Source organism: Mustela lutreola, chromosome 7 (assembly GCF_030435805.1).
Source record: "Mustela lutreola isolate mMusLut2 chromosome 7, mMusLut2.pri, whole genome shotgun sequence".
NCBI classification, from domain to species: domain Eukaryota; kingdom Metazoa; phylum Chordata; class Mammalia; order Carnivora; family Mustelidae; genus Mustela; species Mustela lutreola.
The window spans coordinates 81,513,568-81,533,375 of NC_081296.1; positions in this window are offsets into that span (position 1 = coordinate 81,513,568).

A 19,808-nucleotide genomic window follows, 5' to 3' on the forward strand; every position below is an offset into this window, starting at 1 on the left:
TTATTAATACTTAAGCATAACTTAAGTGTTTTAAGTCCCATAAACTTTGAGATTTTTTTTTCCTATTTATAAACAGGGATAAATCCACTGTATTTGTTTTTCTTCCAAACTGTTAAAGACTTTTGACTAACCTGCATGTGTTTATGTGTTTGGAAATACACATATTTGTGTTTGGGGACGAAATACCCATCTGGAAAGAGGTATATTTCCCTGTGGATGGCTATCGATCCATGCCCAGTGCCGAGAAACTTTTAGCATTATTCAAAGTCCTGTTGAGTCTCCGGAAGGAACAGATAGCAGCGGTTGCTGCCAAGGCAGGGTACTGAGAGGGAGACTTCTTTCTAGAATACCCACTTACATATGTTTAACTGCATTTATAATCTTTTCCAAAAATTAAAAACAAAAACACTTGTCAGTAACCAAAATCCCAAATAATCAGTTTCCCCCAGTACAGAAGCCTTTTAGATGTGCTGTGTAGAGAGCTTCTATTTTTATGTAAATCCAAACAGCTGATCCCAATGCTTTGCCACAGGAGCCACACAGGGTTTCAGACTTGGGATGACTGTCTTTCCATTGATCATTACTCTAACATGGAAATTTGATGTGAGAGAGCATGGCCAACACCGAGAATTTGGAAACCTAGGTTAACATTGTCACGCTTACCTCAATCATTTTGTGTCCTCCTCCTAGAATCTGAACATACGAATGCTGTCATTGGCTGAAAATGATGAGAGAGCGATGGAATCACAGTCAGATTAGTAAGGGGGGGAGGGTCTTTTAGCCTGTTCAGATACCTCTCTGCATTGACAAAAATCAGCTCATTTCCCACATTTCTTTACTCTCCATAGGTGTAACCACTTACACTAGAAAGGGCAAAGTCAGATGATAACACATATACTCCAGAGCCTCAGTACCATACACACAAAGATAGGAAATTCAGATAAATCAGGCAAAATTGTCTTTCTTGTTTTTTAAGTTATCTGAATAGTTATATCAATTCCCAACTTTGCTTATATACCAAGTATCCAGTATCCCTGGACTAACTGCGTGGGTACCATGATGTCACAGGTAATTGTGGTCTCATCAATATGCATCTTATATTGGTAATTGTGGTCCCATCAACAAAGACAGCTCACTAGTCCTGACCAGTGGGATCTGAAACGGCTGTCTCTCTGCTCCCTTGCAAGCTTCCACCTACATCTCCCGGTTAAGGAGCCTCAGAGGGGTCACTGTTGACTTAGGAACCAGTCCAGAAGGCAGCAGAGTGCTCATTCACTTCCAAGCCTCCGCCCGGAACCTCCCCCAGCCTGTCCCAGGTACTGCTGGTGCTGCCCACCTGACTCGGGTAAGCCTGCCTGGTGCGTGGGTCCTTGCTGCTCTGTCCCACGGTCAATGGAGGGGAAAGAACCACCCTCTTGCTTGCATTTGCCTCCCTTCCCCAGGTCCTATAGCAGAGTGGGATAGACCCAGAGCTACCACCGTGCTTTTACTTTATGGAGATGTAATCCAGAGACCGTATGGTTCACCCATTTAAAGTTTACGATTCTTTTTTGTTTTTTTTGGGTACGTTACATCATTAATTTTTTAAATAATAAAATACATGTAACAGTTTTCACTTCAATTTTCATGTATACTATTTTTAAATTTGTGGGGCTTGTCAGTGGGCTACTTATATTCTATTTTCCCTTGATACTGTTAATAATACCTTTGTATGTTGTCACATATTCTTACTCATTTTTAAATAATGTAATTACCCATCTCATTAATATACTAAACCATATTTCTAATATTTGGCTATTTAGGTGGATTCCCTGGCCTGGCTACTTGAATCACCCTATAAAGAAAATTTTTAAGTGGCCTGCTAGAAACATTCTTGCTCAAAACAGTGAATAAAAATGGGGGAGAGAGGCAGGCACACTGAGCCTCTCCTGATACCCTGGCGTTGAAGGGGGGAGAGAGAACCTTTGCATGAAGCCGGTCTGGCAATGACGAGTCTGGCTGCCAGAGCTCTTCCTGGTGGACTCTGAGCAGCTGTCACTTCTGAACTCAGATGGTCAGACTGATGGTAACCGTAATAAGCAACACTTCAGATAGTTCTTCTTCTTCTTCTTCTTTTTTTTTTTTTTTAATTAATGTATTTATTTGAGACAGAGAGTGTGAGGGGCAGAGAGAGAGGGAGAGAGAATATCAAGCAGATTTTTTGCTGAATGTGGAGACTGATGTGGGGCTTGATCTCATGACCCTGAGATCACAACCTGAACTGAAGCCAAGAGTTGGGCCCTTCACCACCCTTAGCACTGTAGGGACTTCTAAACAGAGCATCAGAGGCTGTCTGGATCCTGCATACATTGGTGCTGGCACATTTCCTTGCAGTCACCACAGTGGCTGTTGGCTTAGTAGAGTACTGACAGGACGTGTGGTGGTGGTTACCCTGGCTCATGTCTTTTGTCAACATTCCCTTTCTTCAAGTTTGATGGTTTCCTCTTTGACACTCAGCGGTTAGTTCTTGTCCACATTTACGGTTTGTAGGTTTTGGAGAATGTGACAGTTACCTAGGTAACTAACGTATAGAGCTTGTCTGGTGAATTTTCATCTTTGTTCTGTTTTCTGGACAGCCGCATATGGATATGGTGGATGGTTCCTTTTTCCTTTGGCCCAGACAGCTTTGTTGAGCCTGTTGTCAGTGCACCTGTCTGGAGTTCCTGTCTCCTTCATGACAGATTTCCGGGTCTCTCAGAGGGCCCAAGGGGCACACTTCTTGAAACCCACTCCATGGATGCGCTTGTGAATGTTGATGGTGTGTTCTCTGGTCGCTACCTCATTGATGGCAGAACAGCCCTTCTTCCCACCACTCTTCCTTGCAGGAGCCATTCTGCTGGGCCCTGGATGGAAATCTCACTTCAGCGATTTTAAAACATATGACTCAGTGGCACAGTTCCCCACAGGCTGCGCCATGGGACATTCCCATTAGCAATGCATGAATGCCAGTGTTTTAACTTTCATACAGAGAGTAAATCCCTCTTGCTCTCCCCTAAACCAGACAAACGCTGATAAGCCTGCCTAGAGAAGGCAACTTCAGATGACAGTCTGTAGTCCACAGGGGATTGCTGGCTTCTCGGATGGCTGCCTGGAGGAGCCCAGAGCCCCATTCTAATCTGGCTTCTGTTTAGCCTTCCTGTCCGGTCTGCTGGTTGTGCCTGTTTATGCCCGACCCCCAGTCACTGATACTGTTTGAGTTCTAGTCCCAGACAACTCATAAACCTTCATGCAAATGATTGATCAACACAGACTCTTGAAAAGGAAACCCATTGCTAGCTCAGCACACAAATCTCTCCCTGGGTTCAGCTAGGAAAACCTTTTAAAAACATTTTCATGCAGATTGGCCTGATGGCTCTAACTGAAAAGGCAGAACAATTCAGTGAGAAACAGTCAATCACTCCTTCAGCTAGTTAGGAGATGGTCTCTAGTGGTGTTAGCCGTGGCCCTCCAAGAAGCGGACACAGAGATGGGATGAAATGAGCATGATTTGTTAGGGATCTGGCCGAGGGAAGGTGGAAGGGGAGCGAGGGGAGGCTGTGAGAGTCAGTGAGGAGCAGTTCTGGCCCCAGGGAGGGAGGGAAAGGAGAACCGGGTAGAAGTGTCCTAGAACCCTGCGCTGCGGAAGGAGGTCTGGCAAGGCTGTTGGGAGTTCTCGGTCAAAGTCGGCTGTCAGAGGGGTCTGCATCTTCTTGGAACCGGCCTGCCCCAGCGTCCCTGCACTGTCCTTGGCCATGGGCAGCCCAGGGCAGGTTTGGCTTCAGCACAGTGAAGGGCCACGGAGCTGCGACTGGGCTGTGGTTGGAACTCTGAGAGGCACAGTTCCAGTGAAAGGATCGAGTGGGTTTCTGTGTGCTCACATGTAGTATGATTCCTTGGAGATTTGTGAGAAACACTCTTCACTAGGAGGGTCTATTGTCATTTCTTGTTACAGGTCCTCTCCCCTGGACGTTCATGCTGGGGGGCACAGACTTATCACAGCTGGCTTGGCTGGGGCCCATCTTCTAAGATGTCTGGGGTCTGGGGGCAGCTGTGTGGGAAACTTCTTGATCAGGATGTGAAGTTGCAACCACACCAGCCTTTGCAGAAGATCCCTTGCATCATTTCTACCAAGTGCCTCATATGTTGAGAGTGTTGTGACAACCATGAAATCACTTCATTCTGACCGTGTCATTTACCCAAGGGCTCAAGGGGCAGGGTCAGAGTGGAAAGCGGAGCTCCTGACTCCCAATCCAGGTGTCGGTCATTCAGTATCTCTGGATGATATTTCATCCTCATTGTTTGGGGGTGGTTTGCTCCCCTGAAGACTTCAACGTGCCTTGTGACTTCACCGCAGGGCACGTGGGTGACCGATGTGGTGGGACTCTGTCTTCACCACATGTCACCTCATCTTGATCCCTTTTTGCTCCTTGTTAGATTCTTCACCTGTTTCTCCTCGGCCCCAGCATCGTTTCTCCATTCCAACCATGAACCTTGGCCGCATCGCTGCTTTTCTACTGGGCGGTCCTCCCTGGTTCCAGATCAACCAGGAGCCATCTCCGTGTGGGCACAGCCCGGGGCCTGCCCATCCTTGTGCTCAGGGACCCATCCAGGAAGGTTGGGGCCTTCAGCATGGCCATGCCTCAAGGAGAAGATCGTGGATGTTCACCGAACAGGCTTTGGGGTTCCGTGGTCCTCAGATGCTTTCCACCCTCAGAAGCCATCTACCTCTGGAACTCTATTCATAGCAGGAATATACACTGCCATGTGGCACTGAGCTAAGTCAGAGAAAATGCACTGATTCTGCATAGTTTTGGGAGTGGCTTGATTCAAGGCTCACACCCCGTGGCCTACTTCACAGCTCCTGCTATGGCTTGGCCTTAGCCGTCAGCTGGGGTGAGCTTTAAATAGTACCCAGTCCCCTGAAAGGAAACTTCAAGGTCGGTTAATTCACGAAGAGCTATTATTTCCCCCAGAGAATGAAGAGCTAGACTGTGAGCCCCCAGACCTGGGGAGCCTGTGTTTACACACGACAAGCCTAGGGAGGCTCCCGTGCCCCTGCCTTCCCTGTGTCCCACAGGGAGATGTCTTGTGCTCCCAAAGCTGTCTCTCTTTGGTGGGAATGGAGGTGAGATGGGCATGGCTTTTCTGGGGAAATTTTTTTATGTGGAAGACAAGGGGAAATCCAGCTCTCCTTCAACCTTACTCTTGTTAAAAAAAAAAAAAAAATCAGGTCACTGAGATTTCTTTTGGTCAAGCAAGATAAGGCTTAAGACTGGAAAGTGTATATGGCAGTAGCTGGACTGGACGCGTGCTGAGCTGAACACAAGTGAAAAGGCCTTTTGGCACTCAGTCCTTCACTTCATCGTGAATCCATCCTGAGTGGTTGGCAGGACAACTGCTGTTAGCCCCATTTGATAAGAAAAACCTCATTCTCTCAGCAAACAAGTTTTGGGTACTTATTAAGTTTTTCTCCTTACCATTTACTGAATGCTCGCTATATGCCAGGCACAGGCTACCTGCTGTCTAATCTACCTGCTGTCCAAAGCCCCCTTGTGACACAGCGGCTGTCACTAACCCTATCTGGCAGATGCCGCAGTGGAAGCCCAGAGAGGCAATGCGACTTCCCCAGGGCACTAGCGAACGGCTGAGCTAAGGTCTGAGTTGTGCAGTGTGCCTCCAGAACCCAGGCCCTGGGCTGTTCAGCTGCATTGATGAACAGTCTGTTCAGTACACGAGCAAACCATCACTCGGTCACAGTTGAGAAAGGCCATGAGGGAGAACTACCAGGGACCACGAGAACATAAAATAGAGCTCCCGATTTGGTGTGGGGGGTAAGGAAGGAAGGCCCAAAGCAGGAGTAGGGGCAAGGTGGGGGTGGGGTGAGGGTGGGAGAGAGGCCAGATGAAGAGAACCTGCAGGCAAAGGCCCAGGGGAGGCCAGGACCTGCTTCTGAGGACCGGGCAGAGCCTGTTTTCTTTTTTGGAGTAAGGAGCGCGAGGCAGCGGAGAGAGATTGGCAGGGGGAGGACTTTGTAGTCCACAGTGAGGACTGGACTTGGTCCAAGAGCACTGGGAACCAGTGGAAGGGGGGAGATGAGCTTATCAGAACAGACGGGGGCTGGGCGCAGGAGGATGGAGGGAGAGCGCAGGGTGGGGACCATGCATTGGAGTTTGTTACAGTCCTGTGGGGGAAGGAGTGGAGAGGGGGAGAAATGGGTGGGCCAGGTGACCTTTAAAGGGACAGAGTTTGTGCTGATGTACACTCAGACTCTCTCTGAATGTCAGCAAGAAGGACAGTTTTCACTGGAACATTTATACAAAGCACTCCTTCAACAATGAATCCAGTCCTCAAGTCATTCATTTTTTATTTGAGAACAATATTAAATTATGATGGAATGAAAGTAAAATGGGGTGAGATATTGCCCATGGGATGCTCCTTTCTAGTTGCTGTCATTTCTTCCAAAGGAAGGAGACATATTCTTCCACGCTTGTCGAGGCCTTATAAATGTCCCTCCTGAGGGGCCGGGAGATCCTGTAGGTGTTTGCAGGGTGCAGCAGAAAAGGGAGAGATGTCTAACTCTGTGTTGGTGTGTGCATTTCCAAGTGAAGCCACTTTGCAAAGCCGGATTGCAAAACTCGTGTGGAAGGAAGTCCCAGACAGGGTTTCTAGGATGAATAGTCCATATGAAAGGAAAAAAAAATGTTTCCTTGAACTCAAAGGATGAGCTTTAAAAAATTTACCTGAATTTACTAAATGTCTTGCCATTGGGTGGCTAAAACCTGGTCTAAATTTTGTCCCAACCTGGCACCCACGGATGCTCTGCCCTCCAGCTGTAATTATATCCTGCCTAATGATAAGGGGGGTCATTATGTTGAATTTTCCCATGGCTTCATGTTTTACCTCGGATGGAGGGGTAAAAGATGATTGGTTGTAGATCCTAGAACTCTCCTTCCCCTTTTCCTTGTCTCTGTAGTGGCAGTAACAGCTGAAGAATAAGCCCAAAGTAGTATACTCTGCTAGTAGATGCCACCATGTTCGACAAAACCCACCCAAGTTTGAGGCCTTTGATTCTGGAAAGTAACTACTTATTTGACAAACCAGAAATCAAGGCAAGCCGTTTGACTTAAAAGACAGGAACAATGGGTATCAGGGTCTTTGTCACCAACCTCTTGCCTCTTGAATGACATTGTTTCCACACCTAAGAGCAACTAACCCATGAGACAGCTGAAGGTTGCCTTGACCTTCACCGCATTATAACATCAGATAGAACCCAGTGAGGCCCAAAGATGAGCAAATACAGCAAATGATGAGCAAGTACAGCCCAAAGATGAGCAAATACAGCGTGAAGCCTGTAGAACCCACCTGATGCCCTGAAAACACTTTTTAAGAGGGGAGGGGCAGAGAGAGAGTGACACACACACAGAGAATCTCAAGCAGATTCCATGCCCAGTGCAGAGACTGACACCAGGCTCTATCCTAGGACTCTGGGAATCTCTGAGCTGAAATCAAGAGACAAACGCTTAACCAGACCGAGCAACCCAGGTGCCCCCTGAAAACACTGTTTTGAAAGAATCCTTCATTGTGAAGCTTCTTTAAGAAATTTCATCTGCTCCATTTCTTAATAAATCACCCTGTACTTTTTCAGTGGACAATGTGGACAATATTTACTTGATTTGGATAAATGACTAGCAGCATGCATAAGGAAGCTTCTCTTCAAAGTGCATCAGTTGATTAATGACTTGGGCAAGAATCACTTCACGGCTCTTTGCTGCATTATTAGTCATTTTGTAATAATGGCTTTTTGTCACTTTAAAATGCAATTTTCTTTATAATTCAGTTATGGTCATTTGTGTTTGGAAAGGTTAGCTGGTGAGTATCTGACTCACCATTTGGTGACTTTGGCTTTGCAGGAAAAATTTACAAAACTTGCTGATGGTGTGCCCTTGAAGAGCAGTGCCCAGGGATAGGGAGAACTATAGAGTGGAGGGAGACCTTAGATCCTGCCTAAGCCCCTGATGTTGTAGAGGAGGACCCTGAGGTACAGAGGTGATATTAGGGCTGCCCTTCCCAAATCAGCCTGACTTTCTCAGACGTCTCTGCTGTGTCTTGTACTGGGCCAAGTGCTGGGGAACTATGTGGCTTTGGTTTCAGCCTCATCCTCTAGCTGTGGAGTGAAAGCTGGCAGGTGTAAACATTTAAAGATAGCATATGGTAATATATCAAATGTGAGCAAGTGTGGCCCAGACTAAAGTAACAGGCTATGCTTTACAGCCTGTAGGTCGGGTTGGAAATGAAGGAGGGGTGAGGCAGAGCAGAATGGTGAGAGCATTATCCTGGCCACACACAGCTTCAGTCTAGGTCGTGTATGGCAGTACTGGAACAGGATCTGAGGACAGGTCATCCAGCTTAGAACCATGGGGACAGTAAGGTCGGGAAAGCCTGAGGCTCCTTTTGCTCAGGGCTTCCTTCCTCCTCATTCCCTCAGTGTCATGGGGGTGCGGGTCGCCCTGCCCTGCCACCTTGTTGTGGTATGACTTTGAGCAAATTATCTCACTTGTAAATTTCATTTCTTTATCTGTAAAATGAAAATAATAATTAGTAACTGCTTCATATAATTTTATGAAGATCAGTTGAGATAATGCATGAAAGTAAAGCACATGGCACAGTGTCTGACATAGAGCTACCCTTATTATAAAAGCACAGTTGCCGATAGCAACGACAGAGAGAGAGAGAACTTGTGTGTTTCCATATACTGTGCTCTGCTATTTTAGCCACCACGGGAAGAGCAGGATTACGGAATCCAGTTGGTTGCACGATGAATAGTTCTTTAAGTGGCCATACAACAAATGATTTTAATGTGGAAACACAAAAAACAGCTCATTTGTAAGAGGTCCTGTAAATCGTTAGGGGTTTCCCAGTTGTTTTTTCTAGGCATAAAGGAAGACTACATTTCCCAGACTCCCTCACAGGTAGGTCCGATCATGTGACAGGTTTCTGGCCAATAAGATGTGGGAAGGAGGATGTGCTCCACTTCCAGGCTGAACTAAAAGTTGCTTGAATGATTCGTTTCTCTCTCCACTTTCTTCTTCTTTCCTGGTCACATGTTCCAGATGGCAAAACTATTAAATGGAAAGAACACGTATCCCTGAGTCACTGCTTGTAATAGAGCCAAGGAAGGGAGTTGCCTAAACTTTACTGAATGTTGCATGAGCAAGAATAAGTTTTCATTATGTTGAGTAGAGATTTGGGGAATATTGTAAAACTTAGCTTTAATTATGTTTACTTACAAACCGATCAAGTTTGTATGAACCATTTGAATGCAAAAAATGTAAAGATAACAAACATGTTCACACCCAAATCATTCAAAAGCCATTTTTAATAACAATAAATTTTATTAACAAAATGTACAAGCCATATTTAACTTGACAAAAAATATTATATTGCTGGGCTGTTTCTTTTTTTAACATTTTATTTATTTATTTGAGAGAGAAAGCACACAGAGGCAGAGTGAGAGGAAGGAGACTCCCTGCTGAGTGGAGAGCCCAACATGGGACTCAATCCCAGGACCCTGAGACCAGGACCCTGAGATCATGAGCTGACAAAAGGCAGACACTTAACTAACTGAGCCACCCAGGTGCCCCTGGGTTGTTTCTTTTAGAATTGTCTGCTATGCAAAAAGAATTAAAAAAAAAAAAAAAAACATGACCCTAAAGGCGGCATTCTGACTCAGGTCTGAGAGCAGGATACATATTTAGTTTTGCCAGAGAATATGCTTCATCATATGCAGCTGAGTGGAAAAAAAATTATGTTCCCAAAGAGTACAGATTGATCCCACAGAAAAAAATCACAGTGTCAATAGTGTTGTCTCTCATGGTTGTAGGGTTGGTGGCCAAGCAATTCTTTTCCATATGCTTTATTATATTTTCTAAATCTTCTACAATAAGTATGTATAACTAGTAAACGAAAAGATAGAAACCATTTAAAAAGTATTCCTTAAAGTTTGCTTATTCTTTTTAAGCCCTTCATCCTTTTACACATCAATAATCCCTGAAATTACTAGAAAAGGAAGAGCAAAACAGGAACAAAACAGATTATCCACATAACAGATTTTTGGCAGCCAAACACTTGAAATACAGAGATTTGAAGGATAAGCTCTAGTGAGCTAACCATGTTGCTACTGCAAGTTTTGGGGAGAAAGCACACACATGAGCTAGTGGTGCTGGGGAAATGTTCAAAAGGATCTTAAACTGGAACAAAAGAAAAACCAGAACCTTGGCTGGAAATGCTCATGTTTGCTTTGGAGACATGACAGTGAGAAAAGAGTCACAATAAAAAAGACACTTCTAGGACGCCTGGGTGGCTCATTTAAGCTGCTGCCTTTGGATCAGGTCTTGATCCCAGGGTCTTAGGATCGAGTCCTGCATCAGGCTCCTTGTTCAGTGGAGAGTCTGCTTCTCCCTTTCCCTCTGCCTGCTGCTCCCCTGCTTATGCTCTATGACAAATAAATAAATAAAAATCTTTAAAAAAAGAAAAGAAAAGAAAGACACTTCTGGGGTCATTACTCTAAGAGCCCTGTGGTGGGTGTCATTTTTTTTTTAAAGATTTTATTTATTTATCAGAGAGGGGGGGGGGAGAGAGCAAGCACAGACAGACAGAATGGCAGGCAGAGGCAGAGGGAGAAGCAGGCTCCCTGCTGAGCAAGGAGCCCGATGTGGGACTCGATCCCAGGACGCTGGGATCATGACCTGAGCTGAAGGCAGCTGCTTAACCAACTGAGCCACCCAGGCGTCCCTGGTGGGTGTCTTTTGAAGGGTCATCCCACTCTTCCTGTCCACCACCCCATCTCTTCACTTGGTCTGCCCCTGTGTTTGTGTTGTGGAGGATAGTCAGTGAGGTGGGGGCTCCTCCATCTTCCTTAGGTTCTGTTAAAATTAAGATGGGAGATCAGAAGGCATCAGAGACTTTATTCAGCATTCTTCAGTACTTTACCTTTCCACATTCAGTTTCGTGAGTCCTTGTAATACTGCCCCCTTGGATTACAGAAATCCTAGAAGTAAGATTAGAAAGAACACTTGTAGTCAGGAAAAACCTAGATTCTCTCTCCTGATTTTGGTGTGACTTTAGTCAAGATTTTTTTTTTAAAGATTTTTATTTGTTTATTTGACAGATCACAAGTGGGCAGAGAGAGAGAGAGAGAGAGAGAGGAGGAAGCAGGCTCCCTGCTGAGCAGAGAGTCCGATGCAGGGCTCGATCCCAGGACCCTGGGATCATCACCTGAGCTGAAGGCAGAGGCTTTAACCCACTGAGCAACCCAGACGCCCCTAGTTAAGATTTTTAATCTTTCACTTAAAAAGATGACATCAAATTTGTCTACCAGGCATTGGTCCATGAGAATGAAGACACAGGTATGTCTTTTATTTCAAATGGAGAGGCATGACTGACATTCACTTGGCATTTAGGCCAAACCGAAACTGAAAAGTTTGGAAACCTGGAGTCTAATTAATTTTCTTAGAGGATGGATACAACTGAAGGGTCCCTAGAGAACATTCAGTCCAACACCATCCTCCTTCATCTCCAGCTGCACTGTTAGGGGTGTGGTAAATGAGGCCCAGAGAGGTAGCAGGAATGTGCTTGCTTGGCCTTATAGCTGGGTGATGTCAGAGCTGGGCTCCATGTCCCTTCTGTGGTGTCTAGTCCCCTCCCATGTGACTAAGTCCTTGTGGGGGAACCCAAGATTCTCCTAATGTGCTGCCTTGTCCCAGAGCCAGCAAAGGTCCATCACTGCTCCATGGGGCCTCAGGGCCATATGAGCTGGCAGTAGGAGTGGACAGTTGGAAGTTGGGCAGTCAGAGCAACCCGAAGAGATCAGTGTTTTTCCAGAAGACCTGACTCTGGGCAGTGACACTAGTTCCTTAATAGCTTGACTCTCTAGACTCAGCTTAGGTTTGGCTTTCTCCCACCCCATTTTTATCTAACTGAAGTTGGGTCACACAGAGCTATCCGAGAAAGTGTGGAACTTCAGCACACGGTTGCAAAACCATCGTTGAGCATTTGCTTATGGGCTAGGTCCTGGGTGAGGCCTGATGACTTAATGATGTACTTTCTGATGTGAGCTTTATCAAAATCTCTGCAGGTCACTCACTTTCGAGAAAACTCCAGCTCAGGTGGCCCTCTAGACATTCCTTCTTAGATGAAACTTAGGATGCCATAGTCAATCCTGTCAACAGATTGGAGATTGGGGCTGTCCTCCCCCACTGACATGATTTCGGTGCTCAGGTAATAGAAGAGGTGGGGGGGGGATTCTGACAGGTAAACCTCCAGCTACCCTGCCCATTGCAGATCCCTCTGTTGTTTGGTGTCCAAAGCCAATACAGACAGAGCAAAAGAAGCAGGTGTCCATATACCATCCACAAAACACAAGCTTTATCTTCTGTGACTTCAGGATGAAAGGAGAAGAGTAGAATATTCCTGGGAAGTTTCTTTCTCAAATATCTGCATTTAATATGGCTTTTCCCAAGGTACATGGTGACAGGTGCAATGTGTGATGTCATTTGTGGGAGTTTATACTTCATAGGCCAGAATCTGTCTCTTGCTGTTCCTGACACTGAACATCAAATCCTCCTATAGTTCCTTCCTTGCCTTAGATATTGGGAAAAAATGCTGTTAGAATGAGTCTCATCTCCAAAACCATCTTTTCTTAAAAAAATAAAAAGATTTTATTTATTTGAGAGAGAGAGAGAGAGAGAAAGAGGAAGATTCTGAGAGAGATCCTAAACAGGGAGTAGGGGCAAAGGGAGAGGGAGAAGCAGACTCCCTGCTCAGCAGGAAGTCTGACGTGGGGCTCCATCCAGGCCCCAGGATCAGGACCTGAGCTGAAGGCAGATCCTTAACCAACTGAGCCACCCAAGCACCCACCTCCAAAACCATCATAACATTCAGTGAACTATCGCATTACTGAAGGAACTCAATATATTTCCTAGACTCTTTATTTGCAATGAACCATGGATGATCAGCCATCCATTCTGCATATTTTTGCTAACTTTTAAACGTATTTGTGCCTGCCAATGAACATTCAAACTCCATTCTTTTGTAGTGACCCAGAATTGTCCAAGATAGATGCTAAGTAAATATTTTTAGTGGGGTTCAATTGTGATATTTTGTGTCTATCCATTTACTTTTTAATGCAGATTATACCTAGGAACATTAGAATAGATGCTGAAGACAGTTTTATCTTCTCTCCCAAACCCACTCCCCAGTATTGTGTAAATGAGAAAATAGCAATAGTTGTGAGTTGCCTAGGGTAACCAAGCTCATGGGTGGGGGTGCGTTGGATTGTGACTCTTCAGTCCAGTGCTCTCTCAGCTCCAAAGTGCTGCCTCTAGGCATCTCATGGTGTAGCTTCCACTTTGCTTTCTGGAGGAAACCAACTTCCATAAAAGAAGTCCAACTACCCTAGGATGGCCATGGATTGAGAAGCTCAACCTTGTCATCTGGAGAGGTCACATGGAGGACAACTCAAGTCCCTGGTTGACGGTACCAGCTGAGTCCCAGCTGCCCACTGAGACCAACTTGCCAACCACATGAATAAGACCATCTTGGGAGTGGACACTCCAGATCCCCAACTGTCTCCCCATGGAATGGAGGTGAGCTCTGCCTGTACAATCTGCTCAAATTGCAGAATCTTGAACAAAAAAATGGTAGTGCTGTCTTAGGCCATGGAGTTTTGAGGTGGCATGTTATGTGGAGATAAGTAACCAGAATAGTAGGGGAAAGGCAAAGGGCCAGCCTGTGGCTTGAAGATGTGGAGCAAGGAGGTCTAAAAGCAAGTTCCAGGGCAAAGGCTTAGGAATTCAGGGATAGAATTCAAAAGGGGGTGGCCAAGAGACACAAATCAGATCCTGAATGGAGAGTCTACATCAGATTAGGCAAAGTAGGAGGCACCTAGGTGGCTCAGTCGGTTAAGCAACTGACTCTTGGGATTTCAGCTCAGGTCATGATCTCTCAGGGTCCTGAGACTGAACTCTGCTTCAGGCTCTGGACTCAGCAGGAAGTCTGTTTTAGAATTCTCTCTCTCTCCCTCTGCCTCTCCCCTTCCTCCTCCAATAAGTAAGTAAATCTTAAAAAAAAAAAGAAAGAAAGAAAGAAAGAAAGAAAGAAAGAAAGAAAGAAATTAGACAAAATGGAAGAACAGGGGGTAGCCCAAGGAAAGGATACCTGAGAATGGGGAATGAAGCAAGTCTGGGTTTTTTTTTTTTAAAGACTAAGAATTTTTAAGGGCTTTTTTTTTTTTTTTTGACCCTTTCATAGAAATTGTTCAAAGAATACAACTAAAGCAAGTACAAAAGCAAACATTTCTGAAATATCTGTGAATCTACCAGAGCCTTGAAGCAAGTGTACCTCTCCAGCCTCAGTGGTGGGGGCAAGAGCTGTCTGAGCTACAACAAAGGAAGGTCAGTGTCTGTACAGCTTTGCCCATGCTGGGTAGGGTTCCCAGGAAGTCGTAATGAAAGAGGCAGAACAGATGATCAGAACACACTGTAGTGAGCTGTTTATACAGTAAATTATAAGTGGGTCGAATTTCTTGCAAGGGCCCAGATAGTCTCATGTAATCTTTGTGTTCTCTTCCTAAAGATCTAACTTAAAGGCCCCCTCAAGTTACTATTACATAATACATACCCAGGAGGCACCCTGCTCAGTGGTTTCTAATACTCAAAATTTGTAAAAAGCCAGGTAGGCTTTTTCAGAAGTTTATCTTAATTGTGTTTATTTCCAGCTGTGTGTGTTATGTGGTACATTAGCCTAGCTAATACTTAAAGCAGTTGGATTTCTTATTCTACCCACCTCTTGCTGCACTCACACAGTTATCCATGTTTAAATATCACCTGTTGGGCATTGCGGTATTCCTTAGGAATGTGGTACATTTCTAATGTCTTGGCAAAGGCTATGCCGAGGATGTCTGCCTCATTCCTTCACAGAGCTAAGCCTGAGCTAAATGGTGGAATGTTCCCAGGGCATTTCCTGTATCTGCACCCCTTTTGATAATGTGTTGCTCCTTTCTCCAAAGGAAACAGGAGCATCACAGCCCATGAGGACTAATACCAGCCCTCCTGTGCCCACTGAGGCAAGCTCCCTCTCAGATCCTTCAGGCTCCTGATGCAACCCCTTCCTTATAAACACTGACTCATCCTCATGGTGACAAGGGATGTGGGATATACATTTTGGAAGAATTTTTATTAGCATGGTGAAATGCTCACAACATCATTGACTTTAAAAAGGCTACAAACCCATAAAGCAGCCACAGTATTTAAAAAAATGTAATAGGGGTGGACATTTCGTTATTTTAACGACTGGCCCTAATGTTTCTCTTTGGGGGGGGACAAATTATTCTTGCTTCAGACAATAACTTGATGTAAGCCCTTGATTTAGAAGGGAAGGCCCAAGCATAGGAGAGCCGCGGGAGCCTGAACAAGAGCAGGAAGCGGCTTTGGTGCCCTGCATGAAGCTAGCCAGGATCAGGGAAAGAATATACCAGACCAAGAACAGCAGAGTGAATAGTGGCTGATGGAAATCCTCTGGCTGAGGGAATGGCCAAAGGACATTGTAAGAAAGGCCTGGAAAATATCTTATTCAGACTTGCTTGCCACAGCGCACATCTCCATTCCCAGTCTTCAGCTTACCATAGGCATGAATGTTTTATGGGGATGGTGTTGTATGCGTGCATGTGTATGTTAGGGGTAGGGGGTAGATCTGGTAAAGAATGCACAGAGCCTTTACGGAGGTACAATCTGGAACTAAGGACTGACTCTGAACAAGTAGACTCCTCATCTGTCTGCAGAAATTTGGGGGGACTTCTTCAAGTCATGGAATGGGATTTACCCCCTTTTATCTAGATCTTGAGATCTATAGTGATTTATCTGGAAAGGAGAATCTCATCCTGGGGGTAATTTTCCTCTTTACAGTTTTCTACAATGAGCATTTATGATTTTTAAAATCAGAAAATAGTATTTTGAAAAGTGTACTCATTCTGAGCCTCCCTGGTTGTAGCCATCAAGTTGGGAAGCATTTAACAAATCAATCTCATTGTGACTGTTAATGACTAATAATGAATGAGGTGACATGTGCAGGGACATGTGGATTTTAGCACAGGGCTCCTGGAGACTCTAATTCTGTAAGACAGAGGAATATAATTTCAACCAGAGTGAGAAAAACACCATTCAAACCAAGCAGCTCTGTATTCTACTGACCTGAAGATAATTTTTCTCTTTAGCTAAAAATGTGGATAAGCATTGGAATTGGAAGGAGGGGAGTTATATTTCATGGAGCTGTTTGAGAAAAGAAAAAGAACTCCCTCTCCAAGGCATCCAGACACTCACCTGTAAAAAATTCGGGCTCTGTTTGAGAGAAAATGGCGCTAATAATTCCTAGTGGGTCCTGAGCACTCGGGAATTGTTTTGTTTTGGAATTTTTTATTAGACATTGGCAACATTACTCTTTTTTTGCTCTCCAGTGTTGCTAAAACCCTAAATAACTTGAAGCCTGTACCCTTCATGGGGGCAGAAGCCAATTTTATGTTCCCCAGCTGCATTCCTAGGACTTTGGGCAAAACCTGAGACTTAGAAAAAGAAATAATGACTAAGCATAGCTATTGCTATTAAGGGTTTACAATGTCACAACTCTTGTTCTAAATAGTTTGTTTTTGGGGGTGCCTGGGTGACTGAGTTGGTGACTGAGTCAGATCAAGATCTGACTCTTGATCTCAGCTCAGGTCTTGGTCTCAGCGTTGTGAGTTCAAGCCTCTGGCTTGAGTGAGTTCACCCATCGTGGAGCTTACTTAAAAAAAAAAAAAATAAATAAAAAAAGCAAGCAAACAAACAAAAAACCCAAAACGAAAACCACAACAACTTTGTTTTCTTACCCTTTTTCTTTTGGGTGAGAACCTTCAGGTTCTATTGTTTTAGAAGCCACTCAGTAAATGGAAGGGAGGAATGAAACAAGAGGAGGAGAGAGGCGGAGAGGGAGGAAAACAGGGAGTTCCTGGGTGGAGTTCGGTCGGCTTGTATTTTTTTTTTCCCTTGTTGAAATGATGTAGTAGAGGTCAGTAAATCCCTTCAGAATTCGTTTGGGGACCCCTTGAACATGAACGACAGACATTCTCCATTACGTGAAGAAGGATCTGGACTCCTGGCACGCCCATTCCTACCCCGCGCATTAACCGGCTCATTTGGGGGTCTGCCTTGAGTTTAGCTTGGGCCCGGACGCTCCCCGCTGAGAGGCCGTCCCGCTGAGCGCGTTCCTGAAGACGCGGTTCCTATCCCGCGACACAAGAGGGCAGTATTTCAACAGGCCTGAGCTTTCCCGCGCCTCTCGAGGTGTGCTTGTGTTATCTCCAGCAAAAAGCCTGTTGGACTGATTATTTCAGCTCAAGAATTTGCGAGTCCAGGGGAGGATGCATTTTAATGACTCCAGGGAACGGATCAAATTAAACACATTATCCCGGATTTTCTTCCCTCGCTTGCTCTCACCCGCCTTCTGTGCGGCGTCTGTTTGCGCCGCGTGGGCCCCAGCCCCGGGCCCTGGATCAGCCCCTCTGCAGAGCAGCAGCCCTTGTTAAAAAAACCGAGGGCCAGAAAAGGCCTCCGCCACTTGCCTTGGCACAGATCCTCCAAGGTCACTTTCCAGCAAGATCAACTTGGGACCCTCTGAAAGTTGCGAGCCCAGCCCCCGGGTCTGCAGCTGGACGAAATACATAAGCTCAGAGTCCGCAGCTGGCACAGGCTGCCCAGGACGACTCACTGTTCTAGGAGCTTTACATAGATTATCTGTGATTCCCAACAGCCTTGCATGAGAAACTGTATTGTCATGTGGTAGATGAGGAAACAGGGAGGTTAGAAAACCTGCCCAAGGTCATGAAACTCCGAGGTGCTGAGTTGGGACTCACACCAGAATGTCAGGTCTCAAAGCCTGGAGTATGTACATAGCATCTCCTCAAAGCGAAGCCCCAATTCTTTTATCCCTGTAAGAATCCCATGACACTTGGCCAGAACACGAAGTGGACACATTAGAAGACTTCTGGGGGACTTGGGGGTTGAGGGGAGGGTAGGGGGGCAAGGAGGAGCAGAGGGTCAGGCTCCTCTGGGCACCTGGAGGGTGAACTTGAAGTTCTATTTATCCTCTATCCTGCACAGCTCCTGGAATAAGCTGGCATTTAAGGGGTGCTCATTGCTGCACAGGACAACTTAATTGGATTTAATTAAATTCGTGGCCCCTCGGGTTATTTGACAGATTTGACAGATTTACTCATGATTTTAAAGAAGTTTGTTTCTGTCTCACCTTTATCTAGGAGTTATTTCTGTGGAGCTTCTTGTTAAAACACTCTTAGAAACCCGCTAGTAAGTCTTGTAATTGCTTTCTCAGCTTTATTCTCACTGATAAGGTATGAGTGATTTTTTTTTTTTTTAGAGGCAGCACTAACTAATCAATCAAAACAAACATCTGTAATCTGATTTTAGAGCAATCTGCATGATATGAGTTGGTCAAGGAGAAATAATTTCCTATCACAGTGGGATAACATGCAAATGAAATTTCGACTCCAGGCTCCCTCACCTCACAGAATGTCAGAGAAGTAAGTACCAAGCAGAACGTGTTTATGAATGGGAAAGCCAATGGTGTTATATTTTCTGTTAGGTTATTCTCAATCTCATTTTCCTAAGGAGCAAAATAGCTCTAAACATTTCTAAATATTTCACTCCATATGGCCCAAATCCCAAACTTAAAAATATCTACCAAATGCCCATAGGGAAGGATTTTAAAAGAAAAATTATCGATTTTATTGGGAAATTTCCTCGGAAAAGTTTTGCCGGGGGAAACATGGGCTGCCTGCTCTGTGATGTAGTTGGCCGTTCACACAAAGGTTGGACAATTTTTTTAGCCATGTCATGGAAGGTTTTGCATTTGGTGGAAAGTTGGACCAGAGGACCCCCTGGGGAAGGCTCCACAGACTCCTTACAAAATCCTTGTAAATGAAGCACACACATGGTGATTGCCTTTAATCTTAATAAAGTTCCCCATATTGTCTTGCGACGAGCCAGGACCAGTGACCAGTGGGTGACCTCCTCCGCTGTTTCAGTGGGGGGCTCAGCAACCTTCCCCAGACCTGTTTTGCAACTCCTGCAAACCAGAACAGGCCACAGGCTGTGCATAAATACTTCAAAGAAAATAGAGAGAAAACTACAATCATCCAAAATGGGGCACTGCTGAGAGAAATGGGTTAGGACACAGTAGCTGTTCCTAAAACGAGAAAGCTCTATGGCTTTTCTTACTATCTTGAAAACCAGCTGGTACATGACAGATGCCATTTTATCAGCTCAAATCCTGTAATTCTTTCTTTCCACCGTGAGCCCAAATGCCATCCCTGTAGCATGGGGAGGCTGACACACAGCGACACACCCCCCGGAGGCCTGCAGACCCCTGCCAGTTGGTGCTTGCTTCTGGGTGAGGGGAGCAGCTGGCCCCACGTACACCAGTTTAACTAGTCTTTCTTAAGTGTCTGCTAGGTGCCAGGCAAGGTACTTGGGATGAATACATTAGAAAATACCAGTCATAATGGCTGTGAAGAAAATAAAACACGAAGGTGGGAAAGTGAGGTTCTGTACTTCTTTAGAATCGCTGTTGAGGGAGGCCTCCTGGAGGAGTGGCCTGAGCGATGTCAAGAAGCCAGCCAGGCACAAGTCTGGGCAAGAACGTTCCAGGCCTGGGAAATAGCAGGTTCCGAGACTGAAAGAGTAAAGCTT